Below are 24,487 nucleotides of genomic sequence, written 5' to 3'. Positions count from 1 at the left end.
AGCGTTTTGGGATAGCACGCAGGAGGTCGAGGGTTCGATTCTGGGTCGAGGCACATTTATTTTTATTTGCTAAATGTAGTCTGCGTTGTGCGGTATGTGTCATCTTAATCGTCATACAGTGATTACACAGGGTCTTCGACAAAACATTTGTGCTTAAGTACGAAGAACACAGAAATGGTAGTACAATCATTTTGATTGGTCAGCTTTTAAAGAAGCATTTTGCACATCGTGGGACGGGAATTGTTTCGCACCACTTCATCTACTGAATTCCAAATCTGTTACCTGTGTACCTTCCCCCCAACGGCCCACTGACTAATATCACCTATTATTCTTACCTCACTCAGGTTCATTGCATTTCGTTAGGGCCTTGCGTCACCAGTAGGACTAAATACGCTTTGCAAATAATCTCCAAACTCGGTTGCTATTTGTGTTATTATCACCGTGAAACCACTAATTATGCCTTTAAATATTGAGTCTGGTAAGCGTATGATGTTTATTAAGTATTTACATGCATTACTGTTATTATTATAATCGACAGAAATGTGGAAGCATCACCTCCAAACAGTTAGGGAAACGGTGTAATTCATGAACGAACATTTCACATTAACAGTGTCAGGATGAATTATGCAGAACGAAAGCTGTACTAAAGGTGAAGCGCGTTATGTGCAACAGTCTGCTTGTACTAAAGACGCACAGTTCATCAGACAGGGACTAACTGCTAGCGGAGCAACGAGCCCGACACAGAATCCATGTACATTAGTACATGCATCGTCCTTTCCTCTTGTGTTATTCTAAACAATTTGGCAGATGTATGACATACGTGATGATGAATATGTGAGTATGCTTCAGGTCCTTGGTGCATCTGAAACCCTGGCTGGTGTCGCCGCTCGTGAATATGTTACAAGATATCCTGGTCGACGACATCCAGATAGAAATGTGTTTCGTCCTCTGAAGCTTCGCCTTCGGGAACCAGGTTCTCTGCTTCCATCATCGCGTGACAGTCCACGGACTCGCCGTACTCCAGCTACCGAGAAAGCTATTCTGGAGGTCATACACCAAGAACCCCAGCAATGTAACGTAGCAAGGCAGCTGCGTATTCCGCAATGCACGGTCGTAGACGTGCTACACGAGCATGAGCTCCACCCCTGTCATCATTCTTTAACGTGAATGGTTACAACAACAACAGGAAGTCAACGACGGCTTCATAAGCACTGTAATATGGTAAGATGAAGCAGCGGTCACTCGTGAGGGTGTCTTCAATATGCACAATGTGCACCAGTGTTGGTACGTTACCGACACGTCATCCGCGCGACACGTCATCCGCGACAGTGGATATCAAGTTCGTTTTGGCATCAACTTCTGTCCCGGAATACTGGGAGACAGGAGTTTGGATCACTACTTGTTGCCTGACCTATCGACTGTATGAAGGTATACACATTCCTCTCAAACTATCTGCTTGACGAATTCGTAGATTTTACACTTCATGTTCGGCAGAGGTTATGGTTCTAAGATGATGGTTCACCTCCACAATTTGGAATTAATGTGCGAAGGTGTGCCTCCGTAAACTTTCCTGGCATAGTAATTGATGATGCTCATATCAGGGCTTCAGCCAGAAGATAATGTCATCTTGACACATTATATTGGAGGTCCACCTGGCCGTCATTTTCAGGTAAGTTAGCCCATCGCACTAACTCGCCGGATTTGCAGTCAAACACTTTTTCTTTTTTTTTATTTATTGTAATTTCATTCCCCTGCCCATATGAGCAGTGGAGGGCTGGCAGCGGCACAGTCTACCGCTCTTCAGCCAACTGGCTGTACAAAAATACAGAAGGGTGATTACATAAAGAGGGGGTAATAAAAAGGGGGACATAAAAAACACAGTAAGTGGAGATGATGGGAGTTAAAATATACACTGAAATGAAATGAAATGATCGTATGGCATTGTTGGCCGGGAGGCCCCTTGCGGGGAAGTTCGGCCGCCGTATCGCAAGTCCTTTTTAGTTGACGCCACTTCGGCGACTGGCACGTCAATGATGATGAAATGATGATGATGAACACACAACACCCAGTCATCACGAGGTAGAGAAAATCTCTGACCCCGCCGGGAATCGAACCCGGGACCCCGTGCGCAGGAAGCGAGAACGCTACCGCAAGACCACGAGCTGCGGACAAAATATACACTAAGATGGGGACATGCACTGGGGGACAGTTAAAAAGTCGACACAAAGTTAAAAGAACACAGCTGGCAAATCAAAGTGCACTTACAAAAACACTGGAGGCAAACACAAGTTAAAAGTCTGCCACAGGATAAAAATCATACAGACTACAACACTTAAAAAAACCACTAGAAACGACAGAGCAATTATGATGAGCAAAAAACCGCAGGTAGGGATCTGCTGAGGGGCTGGAAGCTGGAGAGGAGGAAAAAGAGGGTACGAAGGTGCGGTGGGGGGGGGGGCTTGGGGGGTGGGAGGAAGAGGAAAAGAAAAGGGGGCAGGAGGTGCACCAAGTGGCAGGAGACGGGCAGGGTGGGAGATGAAGAGGGAACACAAGGCATGAGGGAGAGCACAGGAGAGGGAGGGGGTGTAGGATGGGGAAAGCCACTCAGGAGAAGGGGGGAAGGAGAGGGAGCCCCTTAGGAGGAGACAGGGCGAAGGTGGAGTTTCAGTTGATAGGAGGGGTAGATGTCAGGGCGAAGTTCATCATCCGGGAGAGTTAGGTGCTGGAACCTGCATTGGGAAAGGAGGTGGAGGGTGTGGAGATAGAGAGAGGGCGGGACACAACGGTAAAGGCGCGGCAACAGCCTGGGGGTGGAGAGGAAGGTGGACACCAGGGGGTGGGGAGGATCGAGTCGTTGGGCAATATACAGGGTGTGGATGTATTCAGTGAAAAGAAGAAGGTGGAGGAAGAGGATGAGGTCATAAGGAATGTGCACGGGGGATGGAAGGCGGATATGGAAGGCGAGGCAGAGTGCATGGCACTCGAGGATTTGGAGGACGTTATAGAATCTGAGAGTGGAGGAAATCCAAGTGATGCTGGCATAACAAAGGATGGGGCAGATCAAGGATTTGTAGGTGTGAAGGATGGTGGAAGGATGCAATTCCCATGTCTGGCCGGACAGGAGTTTCATGAGGCGGAGTCTGTTGTGGGCTTTGTGGTTGGATTGTAAGGAGATGGGGAGTCCAGGTGAGGTGGTGGTCGCGGGTGAGGCCAAGGTATTTGAGGGTAGGAGTGAGGTGGACAGGACAGCCATAAATGGTTAGGTAGAAATGGAGACAGAAGAAGTGGGTGGTGCAGACTATGATGATCGCCTGGGTCTTGGAGGAGTTGATACGAAGGAACCACTGGTTACACCAAGTGGTGAACTGGTCAAGGTGGTTTTGGAGGGTACCACAGGTTGAGGTAAAAGCCAGTGGACATTTTACAGGGTAGCAAGGACAGCCAGGAAGGGTGGGGGGCTAGAGGCGAGTGGTAGGACAGAGATATCAGTGGGGAAGAGGGAGTAATCAAGATGGGGATCGTCAGGAATGGAGAAGACCTCAGAGAGGTGGGAAGCAAAATGGTTAGCCTTACTGAGGCTTTCAGGGTAGGGGAGATCGTCATCGAGGATAGGGTGATATGGGGTGGGATGGCAACCAGTAAGGCGCTGGAAGGCTGACCAGTACTTGGAAGAGTTGACAGGGAGGGTGAAGTTGAGGCATGTGCATGTATGGCGCCAGTCCCAACGTTTCTTTCCTGTAAGAAGGTTCCGGATGTGTTGCTGTAATTGCCAATGGCAGATGAGTGTATCCTGGTCACAGGTGTGGAGGAAGGAGTGGTAGAGCCTGCAAGATTCACAAAGAAGAAGGACGGCCTGCAGAGTAAGTGTAGGGAGGTGAGGGTGGATGAGTTTGGTAGGGCCTCCACAGCGTCAGTGATGGTCTTCTGAAGGAAGGAAGAGGCTTACGTGATGTCAGTGGGACAGTGAAAGGTGAGGGGGTGGCTTTAGACCTGTGAGGCAATGGATTCTCGGTAGGCATACAGTCGGCACGGCAGTAGTCATGGACGGACTTTGGAGGAGCAGCTGGGCAGGGCTGCAGGGGGGCCACAGGCAGAGGAGACAGTGAGAAGGATGGGGAGGTGGTCACTACCAACGTGGTCAAGGACGTCCACAGTGATATGAACAAGGAGTTTGGGGGAAGTGAGGATAACATTGGGGGTGGAGTTACTTTCAGGACGGGTGTGTTGCAGGAGAGGAACAAGGCCACCATGGAGGGTGGCAAGGAACTGATGCCACCCCCCGAAGGGAGGGAAAAAAAGATTCTGAGGAGAAAGTGTTCAGTTGGGTCACTGAGAAGGGGTTGTGGCTCAACAGGGAGATGCTTGAGGTTACAATGGGGACGGGTGAAGGGGAGGTGTAGATGATGATGGTAGTATGGTGTCCATGATTGAAGCCGGCATCCTCTGGCGACAGGAGTCGCCGAAGTGCGAGAGAAAGAAAAACGGGGGCCGACGACGACGGGAAACGGGTGGCGGCTACGGTGGCGACCCGGTGGCGGCGTCGGTGGCGAGCACCAGGAGGCGGCGACCAGGCGGCGGCGGCAGCCACCGGGAAGCGGCGAGCACCGGGCGGCGGGCGGACGACAATGGCTGGCAGGCAGGCAGGCAGACAGACAGCAGCAGCAACAGCAACAGCAAGAGGCGCTTCTAAACCGTACATTGCACCCCAAGGGTAGCCCAGGCTCTGTAATTTGTTTATTTCGAAGTGAGGGGATCCCCACCCTCGAGATGAAACAAACACGCAGTGTCGGCTCCTTTATACACCGCCTGTAGGTCCACCGCGCGTGCGCGAACTTAACTGCCCTCTAGCGCTGAGCACGCCAGCACACTGGTGGCGAAAACTCGCGGAAGCGATAAATCGATATCAGGCAATGTTGGCACAATTTGATGACAGGAACAAAGAACGTTGTTTTCTAACGACAAACAAAACAGGGGTCAAGCTCTTACTTAAAGAATATCCCCTATCTCTGTTTATAATATTGGCAGACAGCCGGATTTAAATAGCTTCTTTTACTATACAGTCTCAATAACGCGACGCAGGGGCAACCACCTGCATCTCATCATCCGATATTTTATGTCCTTCAGTAAGCGAATGTTTCGCCGTAGTAGATTTTTCTGGCTCAAATAAACGCGTGGGTGGTGATGCTCCACGCATCGATTCTGGACAGTAGGAATCGTTTGTCCAATATAGGCTTCCACGCAATGGCAGAGAATTTTGTAAACACTGGGCTTCCGCAGACCCAAATCGTCCTTCACTGAGCCCAGCAGCGCTCTAGTCTTAGCTGGCTGACAGAATTCATTTTTAATATCAAATCATTTTAAAATTCTTCCTATGTTTGAAGATATGCTTCCCGCGAAAGGTAGAAGCTCCATCGTTTTGTTTTTATCTTCTGCTAGTTCCCGCGAAGGTCCAATCTACAGATCACGACTGATCTGATTGTCGGTAAAACCATTCTGCTTGACTACTACTTTTATATGATCCAGTTCTTGTGTCAAGCTATCTGCTTTTGAAATGACATAATCTCTTCTTACCAATGTTCGAAGGACCCCTTTGCGTTGGTACCATGGATGACAAATTGTTGCATGAAGATATCGGTCCGTATGCGTGCGCTTACGATAAACACTGTATCCCAATGTCCCATAAACTCTCCCGTAGACCAAGAATCTAAAAATGGAAGATTTCAATCCTTTTCAACTTTCATCATGCACTAGATATTGGGAGCAAACAATTAAAATGATCTAGGAAACGATCTACAGCATCCCTCCCATGTGGTCATATCACAAACGTGTCGTCGACGTATCTCCAAAACAAGCTGGTTTTAAGAACGCCTTCTTGAGTGTCGTGTATTCAAAATGTTCCATAAACAAATTGGCGAGTATGGGGGATAATGGGCTCCCCATAGCCACTCCGTCCGTTTGTTCAAAGTATTTATCATTAAATAAAAAGAATACGTCGACGTCAAAACATGGCGACAAAGTTTAGTTTTTTCTTCGTCCAAATTTTCATCAATTAACTGCAAAGAATCTTCAAGAGGAACTCTGGTAAAAAGAGACACAACATCAAAAATAACGAGCAAATGCATGGGACTGAGACACAAAGACTTCAAACGCAGAAGAATTGAAACTGTGTGTTCGCATTTTCCTGTCGTTCAACGTCCGATAGGTCATATATCGGATTCACAGTGTAGGGTGAATCTGATAAGTGACCTGACGGACACTAAACGATGATGAATCTAGCCGTTACAGATACGGTGACGCTAGCCGAGAAGCCGACACCCAGCTACAGCCGCCGAGTACCACCACCGCACAACGTCAAAAGCATCCGCCTGCACGTTACCCACTACTACTGAAAGACTAGAAATGCCTTCTGAGAGAGAGGAAAAAGTATTTGATAACTTATTGTGCCTCCCCCACTCTCTAAACTATTATCAACACTACTAGGCTTATTCAACATTTCAATCATCTGGCCAGAAGTATGAGCACCTTCCCGCTTTCGATAACCTGCCAATTCAATAAGCTACTTTCCAGTGGCAACTTCATAACTTCATCCCCTAGTTCGTGAATAACCTCTTTCTGTTTAGCATAAAGATATTGAATGCGGTTGACCAAATAATTTATTTGTGCCTGATTTCGAAATAATTGCATACGGCTAGGAACACTCCCCTGCAGCAACAGTATATTAGCCTGTACGCTGTCAAGAAGGCTACGAGAACAAGCCTTACTCATAAAGCCACCTGACTAACTGTTGATAAGAAGGTTGCGCCCTAACACTCCGTGCAGACCCTGGGCCACTTCCACCACGTTACCATCAAATTTTTCTCCGTGGATGGTGAGTTTGTACTCCAGTTGTGCCTTATTCAAATAAGATATAACCAGCACATGTCTAGCTTCCATACTTCACACGGGAGGAACCTGAAGTCCAAGAAAATAGATACAATAAGCCCATTCACCAACAGAACACCGTTTAACCTAATCCCATCACAACACGGAATCAGAATCCTCCAACTCCTCGTAACGCTCTTCTACCATTGTATTGGTAGGAGTGGCGAGGAAGTGGCAAGGTGCTGGGCCGAAATTACATTACACATTTTGCTTAGAATAATTTATTACACAGAAATTCGAACTTCAATATCAACACGCAAAAACAATGTTTTAACATTCACAGGATAAATGACACATGTAATGTATTTCATATTACAAATTACGATGATATCGTGCTACGAGAAATAACAGTTTAACTGTTTGATGATGATCCACATGAAACCAAACTGAAACCACAAATATTACTCAAATGGTTCAAATGGCTCTGAGCACTATGGGACTCAACATCTTAGGTCATAAGTCCCCTAGAACTTAGAACTACTTAAACCTAACTAACCTAAGGACATCACACACACCCATGCCCGAGGCAGGATTCGAACCTGCGACCGTAGCAGTCCCGCGGTTCCGGACTGCAGCGCCAGAACCGCTAGACCACCGCGGCCGGCTATTACTCACTGACTATAGCTAAGGAAAGGAAGGTTTAAAAAACTGACATCAATTTCATAGAGCTTAGGTAACAACTATACAGGTTACATCCAGAGTATAAACGTAGCTGCGTTTTCGCGATTTTTGACGTAATTCAATTCCAGAAGATTGAACTTGCACTTACCACATAAATTACTAAAACTTGTAAAAGGCATTGTAGCAAAGTTCTCTGCAGTGAACAGATTTTAAAAAGAGCAACAGTAACTACATAACTTCAGCTAGAGAACACTTTTAAAATTTAAAGAGTAAATACACAAATACCAAGTAACGTATATATCAGGACATACATCTCACATCCTTTTCAAACAGTATCTAACTACAGTAGCGGATGTCTCTTATTAGCAACAGTGGTAATTCCAGAAAACAGTAATGACAGTTTAGAATTAAATAGCCATTTTCTGTAACTAACACCAAATAACAATTACCAATGACTGGCTTACAACATAACAAATTAAAACCCAGATTACTGAAGAGAGCGGCTCCAAATAACAACACACAAGTACAAGTCCCACTAACAAATGGTTGCTTCCTTGGTTTTTTACAAAACAACAGTCATCAAGATGGTTCTCCTATGCGTTATCAAAGGGGAACATTTGGGTAGAAATACCTGAAACATAGATTTGTTACCACAAGCAACCAACGTAACTAAAACATAAAGGAGGGCATTTATACATCTGTTACATGCAATAGCTATTGATTCGAATGTTAACGAAACATGACGAGTTTGAAGTCACAGTACTGTTCACACGTTGACGTGAGAATAAACGTAACTTGGTTTTTAGATGTAACCAGGGCGAGGGAAAAGTTTAACTAGTACAAACATTGTCATCGCTTTCTGGAGGACTCGGTTGAACGAAACCACCGCCACATAGCTTAGGTATCTAAACCAGCTAGAATTAACACGGCGACGACAGGATACCAGAGTAAGAATGACTGACAAGTCTCCCACAAGAGTCCACTCTTCAGGGAGCTAATAGAGCCCTTAGAGACATACGTGCCTCTAGCAATGGCAAGCCGGACCACGCTACTGCACAAGTAACAGCCACCTTAGACACACAACGGCAGACTGCTCCGGCGCTTGTCGTCGCAGTCCGCGTCATTCACGGCATCTTGCACAGGGCCACCACAAATGCCACGGTGCTACTCTCGAAGAAATAGCTTCGTGCTCGCTGCACAAGAAATCCTCTGACGGGAAAGTTTTGAGAGAACAGTCTAGTTATGCAGGAAGTTAGAAGGGTCTACAAAACAATCGCAAAAGAATTTCACAAAAGCAAGTTGGACATCTCAATTACAGAATTTAAAGATTTAATGGAGTTCACTGCACACTGCCCGCACTAGGACTCTGCAAGGTGAGAAACAACTTCTTACTGATTTCATGGGAAAGTATTTAAAAAGAAGGGACGCATTCTGACAAACACAGTCAATTTCCCTAAGCTCACAGGCGTTAAAGAAAACACGAGGTTTGAAGAATCCGTTGTAACCTTGACGGAATTACGAAGTTTCATTCGAGACAGTTTCCTAAACGTTTTGAGAAAAATGGCTCTGAGCACTATGGGACTCAACTGCTGTGGTCATAAGTCCCCTAGAACTTAGAACTAATTAAACCTAACTAACCTAAGGACAGCACACAACACCCAGCCATCACGAGGCAGAGAAAATCCCTGACCCCGCCGGGAATCGAACCCGGGAACCCGGGCGTGGGAAGCGAGAAAACGTTTTGAAGACACTGCCAATCTTGCATCTGTTTTTGAACTGTATTCGAGACCGTTTGTCGTTTCAGTTGAAAGCACCCCTTGCATATTCAGATGTAGCTGATTGATCTGCAAGGTAATTCCCATTTTAATGACCAATACCTTTAATGTTAAAACTGCCCAGTACAACTACATTGTTTTCCTCAGTCAGAGTTTCCACGTCTCCATAATGAGGTTGCAAAAGTGCTAGAACAATTCGATCAACATATGTGTGATAGACTTGTTTTGTATTATGAACCTAAAGAAGTCAGCCGGCCAGAGTGGCAGAGCGTTTCTAGGCGCTACAGTCTGGATCCGCGCAGCCACTACGGTCGCAGGTTCGAATCCTGCTCGGGCATGGATGTGTGTAATGTCCTTAGGTTAGTTAGGTTTAAGTAGTTCTAAGTTCTAGGGGACTGATGGCCTCAGAAGTTAAGTCCCATAGAGCTCAGAGCCACTTTTGAACCTAAAGAAGACAAAATTACGTGGTAACCTGATTGCGAAAATCTGTGAAATTGGGTGTGTCTGTCTCTATGTCGACAGTTTGTACCAAACAATAATTATACTATTTCTTCAGCGTGCCATAAATAATTCAATAATACTGAAAATTTCTTGTGTTTGTGTTTGTGATCTACGTTGTTGAGATACGTGAAATATAAAACCAAGTCGTATGAAGTGCGACTGTATTGGCATTTAAATGTGGGGCGATGGCAGTTTCCCCTTCTTTCCGCCGGCCGGAGTGGCCGAGCGGTTCTAGGCGCTACAGTCTGGAACCGTGCGACCGCTACGGTCGCAGGTTCGAATCCTGCCTCGGGCATGGATGTGTGTGATGTCCTTAGGTTAGTTAGGTTTAATTAGTTCTAAGTTCTAGGGGACTGATGAGCTGAGAAGTTAAGTCCCATAGTGCTCAGAGCCATTTGAACCAACCCTTCTTTCCGTTCGTCTCTTATAGCGTGGTGTGGCGGTGGGGGGAAGTGTGCCAGCTAACTCATCGCTGTGGCACTTGTGCCAGGGCACGGCTCGCTAGCTGAATTCCTCGCCACCGCTGGTCTACATCCTTATATCGTAGTCATTAAATTCCTCACCTAATGCTCGCAACATTACTTCGATCTCTACAAGAAGGAGAATGAGACAACGAGTAATCGAGACCAATATCGTTATCGCTATGTGCCTGTTTAGGCTTGTAATAATTGCGAGCATGTCTGAAGGAGCAGATACTGTTGACGATCCACAGCTTTACGAAATACATCGAAACGTAATTGCTGACTGCAAATTCCTTGACATCAGCTGTATGAGGCATAGATCTACCTCGCAAAAGGAACATTCGAGAAATTTGCGCCACACTGCTAGTCGAACCTGGATATCCCGCCGATAGCTAGCGGTCGCCTTAAACACTTTCAATTTATTTTTTATTAAGCTTCATTTTTTTGTTTTTCGGTCCTCCCATCTTCCCTTATACCTCTTCCTTGCTCACGCCAACTGCACCTTCATCGGCGAGCTTCATTGCCATAATTATATGCTTGCTCCACTCTTCTATGTACCCTCTGACGGTGGAAATGTGTTGGTAGGTGAAACGCAAACGCCTCAATCGCAGGAACCAAAATGCATTCTCTACTCCGTAACAATGGAAAACTAAAGGAAACTAAACATTTTAGAAACTCTTTCTGAAGGATTTGAAAAGCTCCACTTCTTAACGAAGTAAGGTGTTTATATTCTTTTGAAACTAAAATATATTTACATCTTAAAAAAAGAAATGCTTCTGCACCTAAAATGAAACTTATTCTTCCTCGGAAACCCTGAACGGCATTGTTGCATTTAAAACAGAAACTTTTGGCTGTTCTCTGACGAAAATGAGCGGCGTTACCAGACACATAAACTAGGAACCGAAAGAAGAAGAAAGATAACAATAGCGCTGCAGTCCTGAATTAAAAACAAAAAAGTAATATTTGCCTTCTGCGAGCCAAAGGTAGCTCCAATACAAACTGGTTAAAATCCCCCTGAGAAATAATCAAACTTTAAATCAGTAAAAGTCCAATACGAAACCTAGGACAGCTAGTCTGGAAAACAGAAAAACACTCCTCTTCAGAGCACCAGAACTTGACCGCACTTAGCATAACTCCAGTTCGGCAAAACAAAAATTTTTTAATTCCTGCCTTGAATGTTGATTCTACAGTACTGGCCATTAAAATTGCTACACCACGAAGATGACGTGGTACAGACGCGAAATTTAACCGACAGGAAGAAGATACTGTGATATGCAAATGGTTAGCTTTCCAGAGCATTCACACAAGGTTGGAGCCGGTGGCGACACCTACAACGTGCTGACATGAGGAAAGTTTCCAACCGATTTCTCATACGCAAACAGCAGTTGACCGGCGTTTCCTGGTGAAACGTTGTTGTGATGCCTCGTGTAAGGAGGAGAAATGCGTACCATCACGTTTCCGACTTTGATAAAGGTCGGATTGTAGCCTATCGCGTTTGCGGTTTATCGTATCGCGACATTGCTGCTCGCGTTGGTCGAGGTTCAATGACTGTTAGCAGAATATGGAATTGGTGGGTTCAGGAGGGTAATACGGAACGCCGTGCTGGATCCCAACGGCCTCATATCACTAGCAGTCGAGATGAAAGGCATCTTATCCGCATGGCTGTAACGGATCGTGCAGCCACGTCTCGATCCATGAGGCAACAGATGGGGACGTTTGCAAGACAACAACCATATGCACGAGCAGTTCGACGACGACGTTTGCAGCAGCATGGCTGCGGTAACCCTTGACGCTGCATCACACACAGGAGTGCCTGCGATGGTGTACTCAACGACGACCCTGGGTGCACGAATGGCAAAACGACATTTTTTCGGATGAATCCAGGTTCTGTTTACAGCATCATGATGGTCGCATCCGTGTTTGGCGACATCGCGGTGAACACACATTGGAAGCGTGTATTCGTCATCCCCATACTGGCGTATCTGCCAGAGTGATGGTATGGGGTGCCATTGGTTACACGTCTCGGTCACCTCTTGTTCACATTGACGGCACTTTGAACAGTGGACGTTACATTTCAGATGTGTCACGACTCGTGGCTCTACACTTCATTCGATCCCTGCGAAACCATACATTTCAGCAGGATAATGCACGACCGCATGTTGCAGGTCCTGTACGGGCCTTTCTGGATACAGAAAATGTTCGACTGCTGTCCTGACCAGCACACTCTCCATATCTCTCACCAATTGAAAACGTCTGGTCAATGGTGGCCGAGCAACTGGCTCGTCACAATACGCCAGTCACTACTCTTGATGAACTGTAGTATCGTGTTGAAGCTGCATGTGCAGCTGTACCTGTACCTGTACACGCCATCCAAGCCTTGTTTGACTCAATGCCCAGGCGTATCAAGGCCGTTATTACGGCCCGGGGTGGTTGTTCTGGGTACTGATTTCTCAGGGTCTATGCACCCAAATTGCGTGAAAATGTACTCACATGTCAGTTCTAGTATAATATATTTGTCCAATGCGGGGGAATTTCTTCTTGGTGTAGCAATTTTAATGGCCTGTAGTGTAAGAACAAGTGCAAAGAGATTTTTCATAACCGTTATGTAGAGCAGTTGACAAAAGTTTTTCACCGTATTCTCGATGTTTGTCAAATTTTTTAATTTGCAAGTAGTGTTCTCATAAATACCTCAAGTAATAAATCGCATCTCCAGTTTGAACGACTATGACGGCAGAGACCGCATGGCCGAGGAACCATACTGTGGTGTTATGCTTCGGCTTTGGCGTGGGGTTAAAACCTGACAGGGTAACACTGGTGACGGTCGAATTTGCACGAATGGTTGTGTAGATAAATGACATAATGACGAATGCCACAATGACTGAAACCCGCCTCGATCCAGATTTAGGTTTTACATTTTTTCCCTAAATCATTCCAGGCAAATGCCTATGTAGTTCCTTTGAAAGCGCACGGTCGATTCCCTCTCCAGCCTTCACACAATCCGAGCTTGTACTCCATCTCTAATAACCTCGATGTCGACGGTACGTTAAATCCAGCCTTCCTTTCTTTTCCCAAAATGAACTGGCAATGTTCCCACACTGCTTTAACAAAGCGACAGTGGAATCGATGTTCACGTGTGTGGAGTAACAACACTTCCAGCATGCAACTGATTGATGTCGTCGAGTCACTGGTTTGTTGGTAATGTATTATTCACTGGTTTGCACCAAGCGCGCGAACATCTGATGGCAGCACTGTGTGGCTGGCATTCTTCCACATCCGTTGGAGGAACCGAACTTGCAGGTTGTCGACCTCTGGTTGCCCGAGCGTTGCAGCATAAAGTAGGCAAACCGTCTTGTGCCGGTCCGCGGCCGTTCGCCCACTCGTACGAGGCCGATAGACTGTCAGAAGTGCCGCTGTCGATCCGTCCGGGCTGCTGGCCTGCAAGCTGGCTGCGCGGTGGACCAAAAACGTCGCATACTTTGAAGTCGACCAGCCATGTCCAAGGGACTTGTCAGCGCACTGACTTTAAAAATCTCGCGTCTCCAGAGCAGCCAGTATACAGCTTGGCCTGCCGAGAAGCTTTGTCAGACTTAGAATTTGAGTAATGTACCAGGATGTGGATAAGATAAACGTTTTGATTTGTGTCATATTTTGATGCAGGTAATCCTGCTATTTGCGTATATTCTACAAAGTCCCTTTATAGTAACAAGGATTCGTCGCCGGGTTCGTACCTTTATTTGTTGCGGACATGCTGTGACTCCAAGGCCCAGCCGGCCGCTGTGGTCGAGCGGTTCTAGGCGATCCAGTCCGGAAACAAGCGGCTGCTACGGTCGCACATTCGAATCGTGCCTCGGACATGGATGTGTGTGATGTCATTAGGTTAGTTAGGTTTAAGTAGTTCTATGTCTACGGGACTGATGACCTCAGATGTTAAGTCCCATAGTGCTTAGAGCCATTTGAACAATTTTTCCAAGTCCCAATATCGTGTGCTCGAGCGCGACACGGTATCAAGTTTGTTTGTTGTATTCTGTGTGGATAGTTGGGCGGAGGTAGTTTTAAACCAACTGAGTGCCGCTCCCGAGGTGCGCGTTCATATTGAATAACTGCCTAATCAAGTCAATGTCATTGGCTTGTTGTATGAAGGTGCCCACGTCATAAGTATAGGCTGCGCACTTGAGGGTGGCGTGTTCTATCACCACGGTGCCAACCGCGCGGCCTTTGACTCGCAGAAGAGGGACACCCGCAGTCACAAAAAAAGAAGAAGAACAAGACAACGGGAAGCCCTGCCGAAAAGACGGTTGTATGGCAATTAACTTCTTCATTAATGATCACCACAGACCTCGCTCCTATGAAGAAGTTCTTGACCATCTGCAGGAACTGTTGACCAAAGCCTAGTTTAGCTATGACCCACCACAGATAATTGTGGATGATGCGGTCGAAGATGCGAGTGAAGTCAACAGACAATTTCCTCGGAGAGCCCATCGAGCCCATTGTAGGAGACTGTGTCCTTGTAAACTGATGCAGCGTGGAAGGTGTTACGACAGCTGACTCCAAATGTCTGAGATGGGCAGACGACATTGTCTACGACAAGCTTCGGTTTCGTCATGATGCATCTTGTTGCAAGTTTGTAATGGAAGTTGGAAAGTGTTATGGGTTGTAGGTCTGAAACACGACACGTCTCCTGTGCCTTTGGTATCAGCACGATTGAGCCTTCTAGAATTTTGCGCGGTATAACTGTACCTCGAATGATGTTTTGCACGTCCTTAAATGTGTCTCCAATGATATGCCAGAGTGCATGGTAAAATTCCGTCGGAAGACCGTCCAAGCCTGGGGACTTTATTTTAGGGAATCCTTTCAAAACCATCGCTACACCATGCTACAACACTTCCTCACCTAATACAATGCGATCAGAGTGAGACATAACGTGGGACATTCCTTCCAACAAGGAGCATATGGCAGTGTTATCATCATCGGTAGACCGAAAGAGAAAGGTAAATAAGTCCGAGATAAGAGTTACAACAGCGGGCACCAGCATCCGTTACTGTGGTTGTAACTTGTCTCCGTGCGTGTCGCGTTTCTCGCGGCAGGTGATAGGATGACGGTGCCTCGTCGCTGAAGTCACATAGGGGGCGGCTGCGACGTGGATCCCTTCTACATCTACATCTACATCTACATGATTACTCTGCAATTCACATCTAAGTGCTTGGCAGAGGGTTTATCGAACCACAATCATACTATCTCTCTACCATTCCACTTCCGAACAGCACGCGGGAAAAACGAACACCTAAACCTTTCTGTTAGAGCTCTGATTTCTCTTATTTTATTTTGATGATCATTCCTACCTATGTAGGTTGGGATAAACAAAATATTTTCGCATTCGGAAGAGAAAGTTGGTGACTGAAATTTCGTAAATAGATTTCGCCGCGACGAAAAACGTCTTTGCTTTAATGACTTCCATCCCAACTCGCGTATCATATCTGCCACACTCTCTCCCCTATTACGTGATAATACAAAACGAGCTGCCCTTTTTTGCACCCTTTCGATGTCCTCCGTCAATCCCACCTGGTAAGGATCCCACACCGCGCAGCAATATTTTAACAGAGGACGAACGGGTGTAGTGTAAGCTGTCTCTTTAGTGGACCTGTTGCATCTTTTAAGTGTCCTGCCAATGAAACGCAACCTTTGGCTCGCCTTCCCCACAATATTATCTATGCGGTCTTTCCAACTGAAGTTGTTCGTAATTTTAATACCCAGGTACTTAGTTGAATTGACAGCCTTGAGAATTGTGCTCTGTATCGAGTAATCGAATTCCAACGGATTTCTTTTGGAACTCATGTGGATCACCTCACACTTTTCGTTATTTAGCGTCAACTGCCACCTGCCACACCATACAGCAATCTTTTCTACATCGCTTTGCAACTGATACTGGTCTTCGGATGACCTTACTAGACGGTAAATTACAGCATCATCTGCGAACAACCTAAGAGAACTGCTCAGATTGTCACCTAGGTCATTTATATAGATCAGGAACAGCAGAGGTCCCAGGACGCTTCCCTGGGGAACACCTGATATCACTTCAGTTTTACTCGATGATTTGCCGTCTATTACTACGAACTGCGACCTTCCTGACAGGAAATCACGAATCCAGTCGCACAACTGAGACGATACCCCATAGGCCCGCTGCTTGATTAGAAGTCGCTTGTGAGGAACGGTGTCAAAAGCTTTCCGGAAATCTAGAAATATGGAATCAACTTGAGATCCCCTGTCGATAGAGGCCATTACTTCGTGCAAATAAAGAGCTAGCTGCGTTGCACAACAACGATGTTTTCTGAAACCATGCTGATTACGTATCAATAGATTGTTCCCTTCGAGGTGATTCATAATGTTTGAATACAGTATATGCTCCAAAACCCTACTGCAAACCGACGTCAATGATGTAGGTCTGTAGTTCGATGGATTACTCCTACTACCCTTCTTAAACACTGATGCGACCTGCGCAATTTTCCAATCTGTAGGTACAGATCTATCGGTGAGCGAGCGGTTGTATATGATTTCTAAGTAGGGAGCTATTGTATCAGCGTAATCTGAAAGGAACCTAATCGGTATACAATCTGGACCTGAAGACTTGCCCGTATCAAGCGATTTGAGTTGCTTCGCAACCCCTAAGGTATCTACTTCTAAGAAATTCATGCTAGCAGCTGTTCGTGTTTCAAATTCTGGTATATTCCATTCGCCTTCCCTGGTGAAGGAATTTCGGAAAACTGCGTTCAATAACTCCGCTTTAGCGGCACAGTCGTCGGCAACAGTACCGTCGGCACTGCGCAGCGAAGGTATTGACTGCGTCTTGCCGCTTGTGTACTTTACATACGACCAGAATTTCTTAGGATTTCATACCAAATTTCGAGACAATGTTTCGTTGTGGAACCTATTAAAGGCATTTCGCATTGAAGTCCGTGCCAAATTTCGCGCGTCTGTAACTTTTAGCCAATCTTCGGGATTTCGCGTTCTTCTGAACTTCGCATGCTTTTTCCGTTGCCTCTGCAACAGCGCTCGGACCTGTTTTGTGTACCATGGGGGATCAGTTCCATCTATTACCAGTTTGTGTGGTATGAATCTCTCAATTGCTGTTGCTACTATATCTTTGAATTAGAGTCACATCTCGTCTACATTTGCATAGTTCGGAAGGAATGGAGATTATCTCCTAGGAAGGCTTCTAGTGACACTTTATCCGCTTTTTTAAATAAAATTATTTTGCGTTTGTTTCTGGTGGATTTGGAAGAAACGGTACTGAGCCTAGCTACAACGACCTTGTGATCACTAATCCCTGTATCAGTCATGATGCTCTCTATTAGCTCTGGATTGTTTGTGGCTAAGAGGTCAAGTGTGTTTTCGCAACCGTTTACAATTCGCGTGGGTTCGTGGACTAACTGCTCGAAATAATTTTCGGAGAAAGCATTTAGGACAATCTCGGAAGATGTTTTCTTCCTACCACCGGTTTCGAACAAGTATTTTTGCCAACATATCGAGGGAAGATTGAAGTCCCCACCAACTATAACCGTATGAGTGGGGTACCTGTTCATGTGGATGCGAAGGACCATGTTTTTTTTCTTTATTTTACTGAGACTCAGGCAAAGAACTGTATCGTGACCTACACGAACGTCGAGTGAATCTTGGAGACATTGCTGAAAAAACGAAAACGTGAGCCATTTCCAGAAGGATGCTTCGTGACTGCTCAGCAATCCTCAGCTGTGGCTTTGGAATATCGGTTCATCACTTGAGGGTGGAGCTGCAACTGCCCATTTTTTGTATGCAGTGATGCCACACAAGACGTACTTCCGAGTGGAGACCGGCTTAATCAACATGACTCGTATTGAATTTCCATAAATATGAGGCTATCACGGAACTATCACCCTGAGGTTTCATTTTACAAGCAAAGTCAGAGCAGTCACTGAAAGTCACGAGATGCACTGCAACACTTTGTTGATCAGCTCAGAGGCACTTCGAGCCTGTCGATCATACTGGCACCGCCATTACACTCGAATATATGCGTAAACTGCGCCGAAGTTGAATGTACATGACACCATATGTTCAATAATTCCTTAGAAGTCAAGAACTCTTTGAGTTTGGGATATTTAGTAGGTATAGGATCCAAGTCGGCCGAGTCCGTAACGCAATGAAAATCTCCGCCGATGACTACTGGATGGGTCGCGGCCAAAAAAAGACCAACATCTTCATTAAAAAAGTATGGATTTGGCCCGAGTGTTATCTGTGTCAGACGGCGCATAAATATTAAGAAATTGAACCCCCTTGATAATACACGTTATAGCGCAGCCATTCGGTAAAACTTGGACGTGTGTTGGCGCAAGCATGTCTTTATAAACAATTACGGTGCACATTTAGTGTCGAGGTTAGTATTCTAGATGAGTCATAGTCAGTTATATTATCAAAACCATTGGTAGTCACCTCTTGAAGTGAAATTACCATAAAGTCGCCATACTTTCGAAAATCAATGAAAGTGTTAAAATGGAAAACGCTTCCAACTTATTTTTATTAGTGGGTATAAAAAATTGTGCACTCAGTATACTTATGTAAATAAGTTATTAAAAATGTACTGTGCTGTCATTTGCTTCTAGAAGTAAAATCAGTGTAAAAAGTAAAACTGGCGTAAAATTAAAAACTGGCATAAAATTACTCTTTTGTAGAAAACATCTGCGACTCACATGTTAGCAAAATTAGTAGACATTACATTGTAAAAATACCGAAATCATGTTACTACTTTATCCAAACCCCCCCAAAAATAAACGCAAAGGACAGCTGTTTAAAAAAGCAGATAGAAATTCGCTTAACTCAATTGTAAGAGACAGTCTCCACTCCTTCCGATTTAGCGTAGACCAGAGGTGGTCTGGATTCAAAGAAACAGTACCGACGGCAATGGAAAGATACATACCAAATAAATTAATAAGAGATGGTACTGATCGCCTGTGGTTCACAAAAGCGGTCAGAACACTATTATATAAGCAACGAGAACGCTTGACAACTTTAAAAGAACGCGAAATCCTCAAGACTGGTTGGGCGAACTTTAGTACGAGATGCTTTTAATAGTTTCCACAACGAAACTCTGTCTCGAAACCTGGCAGAAAACACCAAGAGATTCTGGTCATACGCAGAATACACCAGCGCCAAGAAGCATTCAGTACCTTCACTGCACGACAAGAATAGCTATACTACTTATGACACTGCCACTAAAGCAGAGTTCTAAACACAGTTTTCCGAAAGTATTTCACTAAAGAAGACGAATGAAATATTCCAGAATTCAAATACAGAACAATTGCAACCATGAATAACTTAAAAGAAGTTATTTTCGATGTAGTGAAGCAGATTAAATCAGTTAATAAAGGAAAGGCCGCCGGTTCAGATTGTATACCAGAAAGAGTCCTTTCAGAGTATGCTGATACAATAGCTCCATACTTAGCAATCATGTACAACCGCTCGCTCGTCGAAACATCCTTACCTAAAGGTTGGAAAGTTGCACAAGTAACACCAACACCCAAGAAAGGAAATAGGAGTAATGCCCTGAATTGCAGATCCGTATCACTAACGTCGATTTGTAGTAGGATTTTGGAACGTATACTGTGTTCCAATATTATGAATTACCTCGAAGGAAACGATCTATTGACAAATAGTCAGCACGGATTCAGAAAATATCGTCCTTGTGAAGCACACCTGACTCTTTAGTCTTGCGAAGTAATGAGTGCTGTCGACAGGGGATGTCAAATTGATTCCATATTTTTAGATTTTCGGAAGTCATTTGACATTGTTCCTCAGAAGCGACTTCTAATCAAATTGCGCGTCTATGGAGTATCACCTCAGTTGAACGACTGGATTCGTGAGTTCCAATCAGAACGGTCGTAGTTCGTAGTAATTGACAGAAAGTCAAGGAATAAAACTGAAGCGATATCTGGCGGTCCCCAAGGATGTATTTTAGGCCATCTGCCGCTCCTGAGCTACGTAAAGGATATATGAGACCATCTGAGCTCTCTTCGATTGTTTGCAGATGATGCTGTCATTTACTGTCTTACAAAATCATCAGATGATCAAAATCAATTGCAAAATGATTTAGACCAGATATCTGTATGGTGCGAAATGTGGCAATTGACTCTAAATAGTGAAAAGTGTGAGTTCATCCACATGAGGTCTAAAAGAAATCTGGTAAATTTCGGTTACAAGATAAATCACACAAATCTAAATGGTGTTAATTGAAGTAAATACTTAGGGACTTCAATTACGAATAACTTAAATTGGAACGATCACATAGATGATGTTGTGGGGAAAGCAAACCAAAGACTGCCATTTATTGGCACAACACTTAGAAAGTGTAATAGGTCCACTAAAGAGACTACTTACACCACGTTTGTTCGCCTTCTTTTGGAGTACTGCTGTGTAGTGTTTGATCCACATCAAATGAGACTGACGGAGAACATTGAAAGAGTTCAAAGAAGGGTAATTATTGTTGTATTAGGGGAGTGAGTACCACGGACATCACACGCGAATTGAGGTGGTAATGACTCAAACAAAGGTGTTGTTCCTTGCGACAGGATCGTCTCGTGAAATTTCAGTCACCAACTTTCTCCTCCGATTGTGAAAATATTTCGTTGGCTCCCACCTACACAGAGACAAATGATCACCATAATAAACTAAGAGAAATTAGACCTCACACTGAAAGATTTAAGTCCTCGTTTTTCTTTCGCTGCGTTCGGAGTGCGGAACGGTAGAGAAATAGCTTGAAGGTAGTTCGATGAACCCTCTGCCAGGCACTTAACCCTTTCGTGAGCCGTGGGAAACATGTTTCCCACTACAATGAACTCGCTCCTTGACCCGTATTATTCACAGTTCCCAACTCTGTACGGTACTACCACCTAGTGAACAGTATAGGGTAGTACCTCCAATCGGAAGTTCCCGCCGTTTTTGCTGTACCTTCGCGCAGAGGCATTGTATAGCTGAGTGTTGCTCTGTAGAGGAGCCTTCCAGTGTTGTTTGCGTGACATTTTGTGATTTTTCTCCTGAAAGCTGTAGTATAAGGTAAATACTTTTGATTTACCCAAATTTATGAAGGATAACGTAAATTTGGAACGAGGAGAATTCCAGTTTGAAACAAAAGGACTCATTTCTGCAGTAAAATTGATCGCTGGCTTCTCATCCCAAAAAAGGCGTGGACAGAAACCTGTCCTTCTGGCAAAAAGGGGTAAAGTACCTGAAGATTTTCGTCATGTGGCTGTAAGGGAGCATCAACCCATTTTAGGAGAAACCTACTGGACGTGCCGTCATTGTAGTACCAAAGCTGCGGAAAAGAGCACTCGCTGTGTTTGTACATATTGTCAAATACCACTTTGCATAGACCCATGTTTCAGAAAATTTCATGGCAAGTAATTGAGAACAATCATTGTAACAAGAGAAGTAAATTTATCAAATAAAAAGTTGTTTTTGTCATTTAACTCCAAGGAAGGGCTGTGGGAAGAATACTTCCCACCTTGTTGTGTGACCTCACTCTGACAGTTGGGGCAAATTTGATATTCTTTATGACAAATATACCTATCTGTTAACTACTATCTGCTCTCCATTCATTGAAAAAAACTGCTCAATAATTTTGCCCACGAAAGGGTTAATTGTGAATTGCAGAGTAATAACGCCGATGTAAATGTATTACTAGGCATTTGTGTACAACATTTCTTCCGCGACAGAGGGACTGAGGCAGGGGTGCTACTGCATGTTTGCCGGCCGCTGTGGCCGAGCGGTTCTAGGCGCTTCAGCCCGGAACTGCGCTGCTGCTACGGTCGCAGGTTCGAATCCTGCCTCGGGCATGGATGTGTTTGATGTCCTTAGATTAGATAGGTTTAAGTAGCAGTTCTAAGTCTAGGGGACTGATGACCTCAGATGTTAAGTCCCATAGTGCTTAAAGCCGCCGCTACTGCATGTTTCCGTCCTGCTGCTACCGCCACGGCCCGCGGCTGTCAGCGTGACGTGCTGAGCGAGCGCTGTCCTGCCCACCGCCGTCCTCAGCTACGTCGGTCGAAATTGCTGCTTCCGCCAGGCCGCCGCGAGGGTGGAGCCCGAGACTGTCGTAGCTGGTTTCCACTTGTCCATTGTGAGGGCTCTCGTTACTCTGTTCGTTTTTGCGCTTAGCGAACGCCATGCCCTGCTCTTTTGACGTGTTAAGTGTTCGGTTTGCTAGCAGATGCCGGCTTGCCGAAAGACCCTTTCGTCAGGCAGAGCATACGAGTATTGACCTTCCATTTCACTTACGTTTTCTGATACGGGGGCGCTGGCCAACGTATCTAGGTTCTGTTCTTTGCCACTATTACCCCTGCTCCTCCTCATATGTGATCTTTTTGTTGCCCTCTGAAGCGTTTGCCGGTGGGGGCGGCGGAGTTAAAGTGGCCTAGGTAAAGTCACCTCCAGCTGTTCTGGAACCTCACTTGGATTACTTTCCACTTCATCCGAAGTTCCCTGATTTGCTACCTGTAACTGTTCTGGTGAGAGTGATGGAGCCAGAGCAGCCTCCCTAAGTTCCTGTGTCGCATTAGTAACGGTATACAAAGGAACAGCAGCTTCCACCTCTTCTACTTGTGCCGTCTGCTGGGGTTGTATATCGTGCCCACTACTATCTCATTCAGTCACAGAACAAGAGTGCCACCACAGCTCACAGCACCCTCATGTGGAAGCTGCAGCTGGCGTGTACTCGTGCACTTCATGCTTAAATGTTCCATAGAATTATAGATGGAACAAGTTGTGAGTTGACCGATATACATACCAGAGCCCAACATCTGTCAATGTGGTGATGTGTTTCTTGAGGTCCACGCGAACACTTTTCACGCTACTGTTAACATTATATCAGTGGGTACTGGACTATTCCTCACTGATAGCACTACCCCGTACTGAATAAGGGCACGAGTAGTCAGTTCATTCGGATATCCAGATAGCACATTAAATACCCCGACTTGCTGAACACCATAATCAGATTGCCCAATTTCAACACAGCTCATACTACCGTCAGTGTCCTGGAATTTACGCACGCCTCCGTCTTTTTCTACAGATTGTTTGCAAATGTCATTTGTTATGAATCTGAGAAGTAGTGCGTACTGTATAAAGCCCAGCTGAAATCTCACTAGGATTACTTTCCACTTCAACCGAAGTTCCCTGGTTTGGTGCCTGGAACTGTTCTGGTGAGAATTATGGAGCCAGAGCAACCTCCCTCAGTTCCTGGCAATATAAGATCTTCGAATAAGAATTTATGAATTTCAGACACCGTTGGGCGCAAAGCATTGCAGTCAAAAACGCGCTGAGCCTTTTTGGCCCTAGTGAACGTCTACATTTTCACTAACGTTATGTTGCAATTCAGCGCGTCGCGCGGTTTAGCCGTGCGGTCTAGCGCCTTGTCACGGTTCGCGCAGCTTACCCCCGTCGGAGGTTAGAGTCCTCCCTCGGGTATGGGTGTGTGTGTTGTCCTTAGCGTAAGTTTGTTTAAGTTAGATTAAGTAGTGCGTAAGCTTAGGAACCAATGACCTCAGAAGTTTGGTCCCATAGGACTTACCACAAATTTCCAATTTCCAATTCAGCACGCTGCTCGTCTCCCTTCCGCGAACACTGCCCGGCGATCTAAACATGCCCGTTGAGGCCGCATTGCTCCGTACGATGTGCACTCGACGAGAACCGCTTTGGGTATCCGTGCACACTCCCGGACAGACCCAAACTTCCGTCTCTATCATTCTCTTCGTTGCGGGAATCCAAGTAGCGTTGCGAGCATTAGATGCTGAATTTAATGGACTACGATATAAGGCTGTAGACAGTGCGACATGCGGAAGCTTGAGTCGGTCTGGGCAGCGTGCATGAATGGGAAAGAGTGGTGAAGGCGGCCGCAGTGATTAGCAGGAAATCCGGTTTGAGTCCCGATCGGGCACAGATTTTCATATGTCACTATTGGGTAGTAGATCTATACCTAATACAAGTGATGTCAAGAAATTCTCAGTCAGTGTATTAATTTCGTACAGCTGTGGATCGTCAACAGTTTCCCTTCTTTCGGACATACATGCAAGTAAAAAATATGATTAACATTCTCAAACTGTTCTCGTCGTGGGTAGTCCTCCACTACTATGTCTGGACCTTCTGATGGTAGTTTGAGTGTACACTGCCTCCCAAAAAACGGGAGTACCCAGA

The sequence above is a fragment of the Schistocerca nitens genome, chromosome 3, assembly GCF_023898315.1.
Source record: "Schistocerca nitens isolate TAMUIC-IGC-003100 chromosome 3, iqSchNite1.1, whole genome shotgun sequence".
NCBI classification, from domain to species: Eukaryota; Metazoa; Arthropoda; class Insecta; order Orthoptera; family Acrididae; genus Schistocerca; species Schistocerca nitens.
This window is presented reverse-complemented; position numbering follows the sequence as displayed.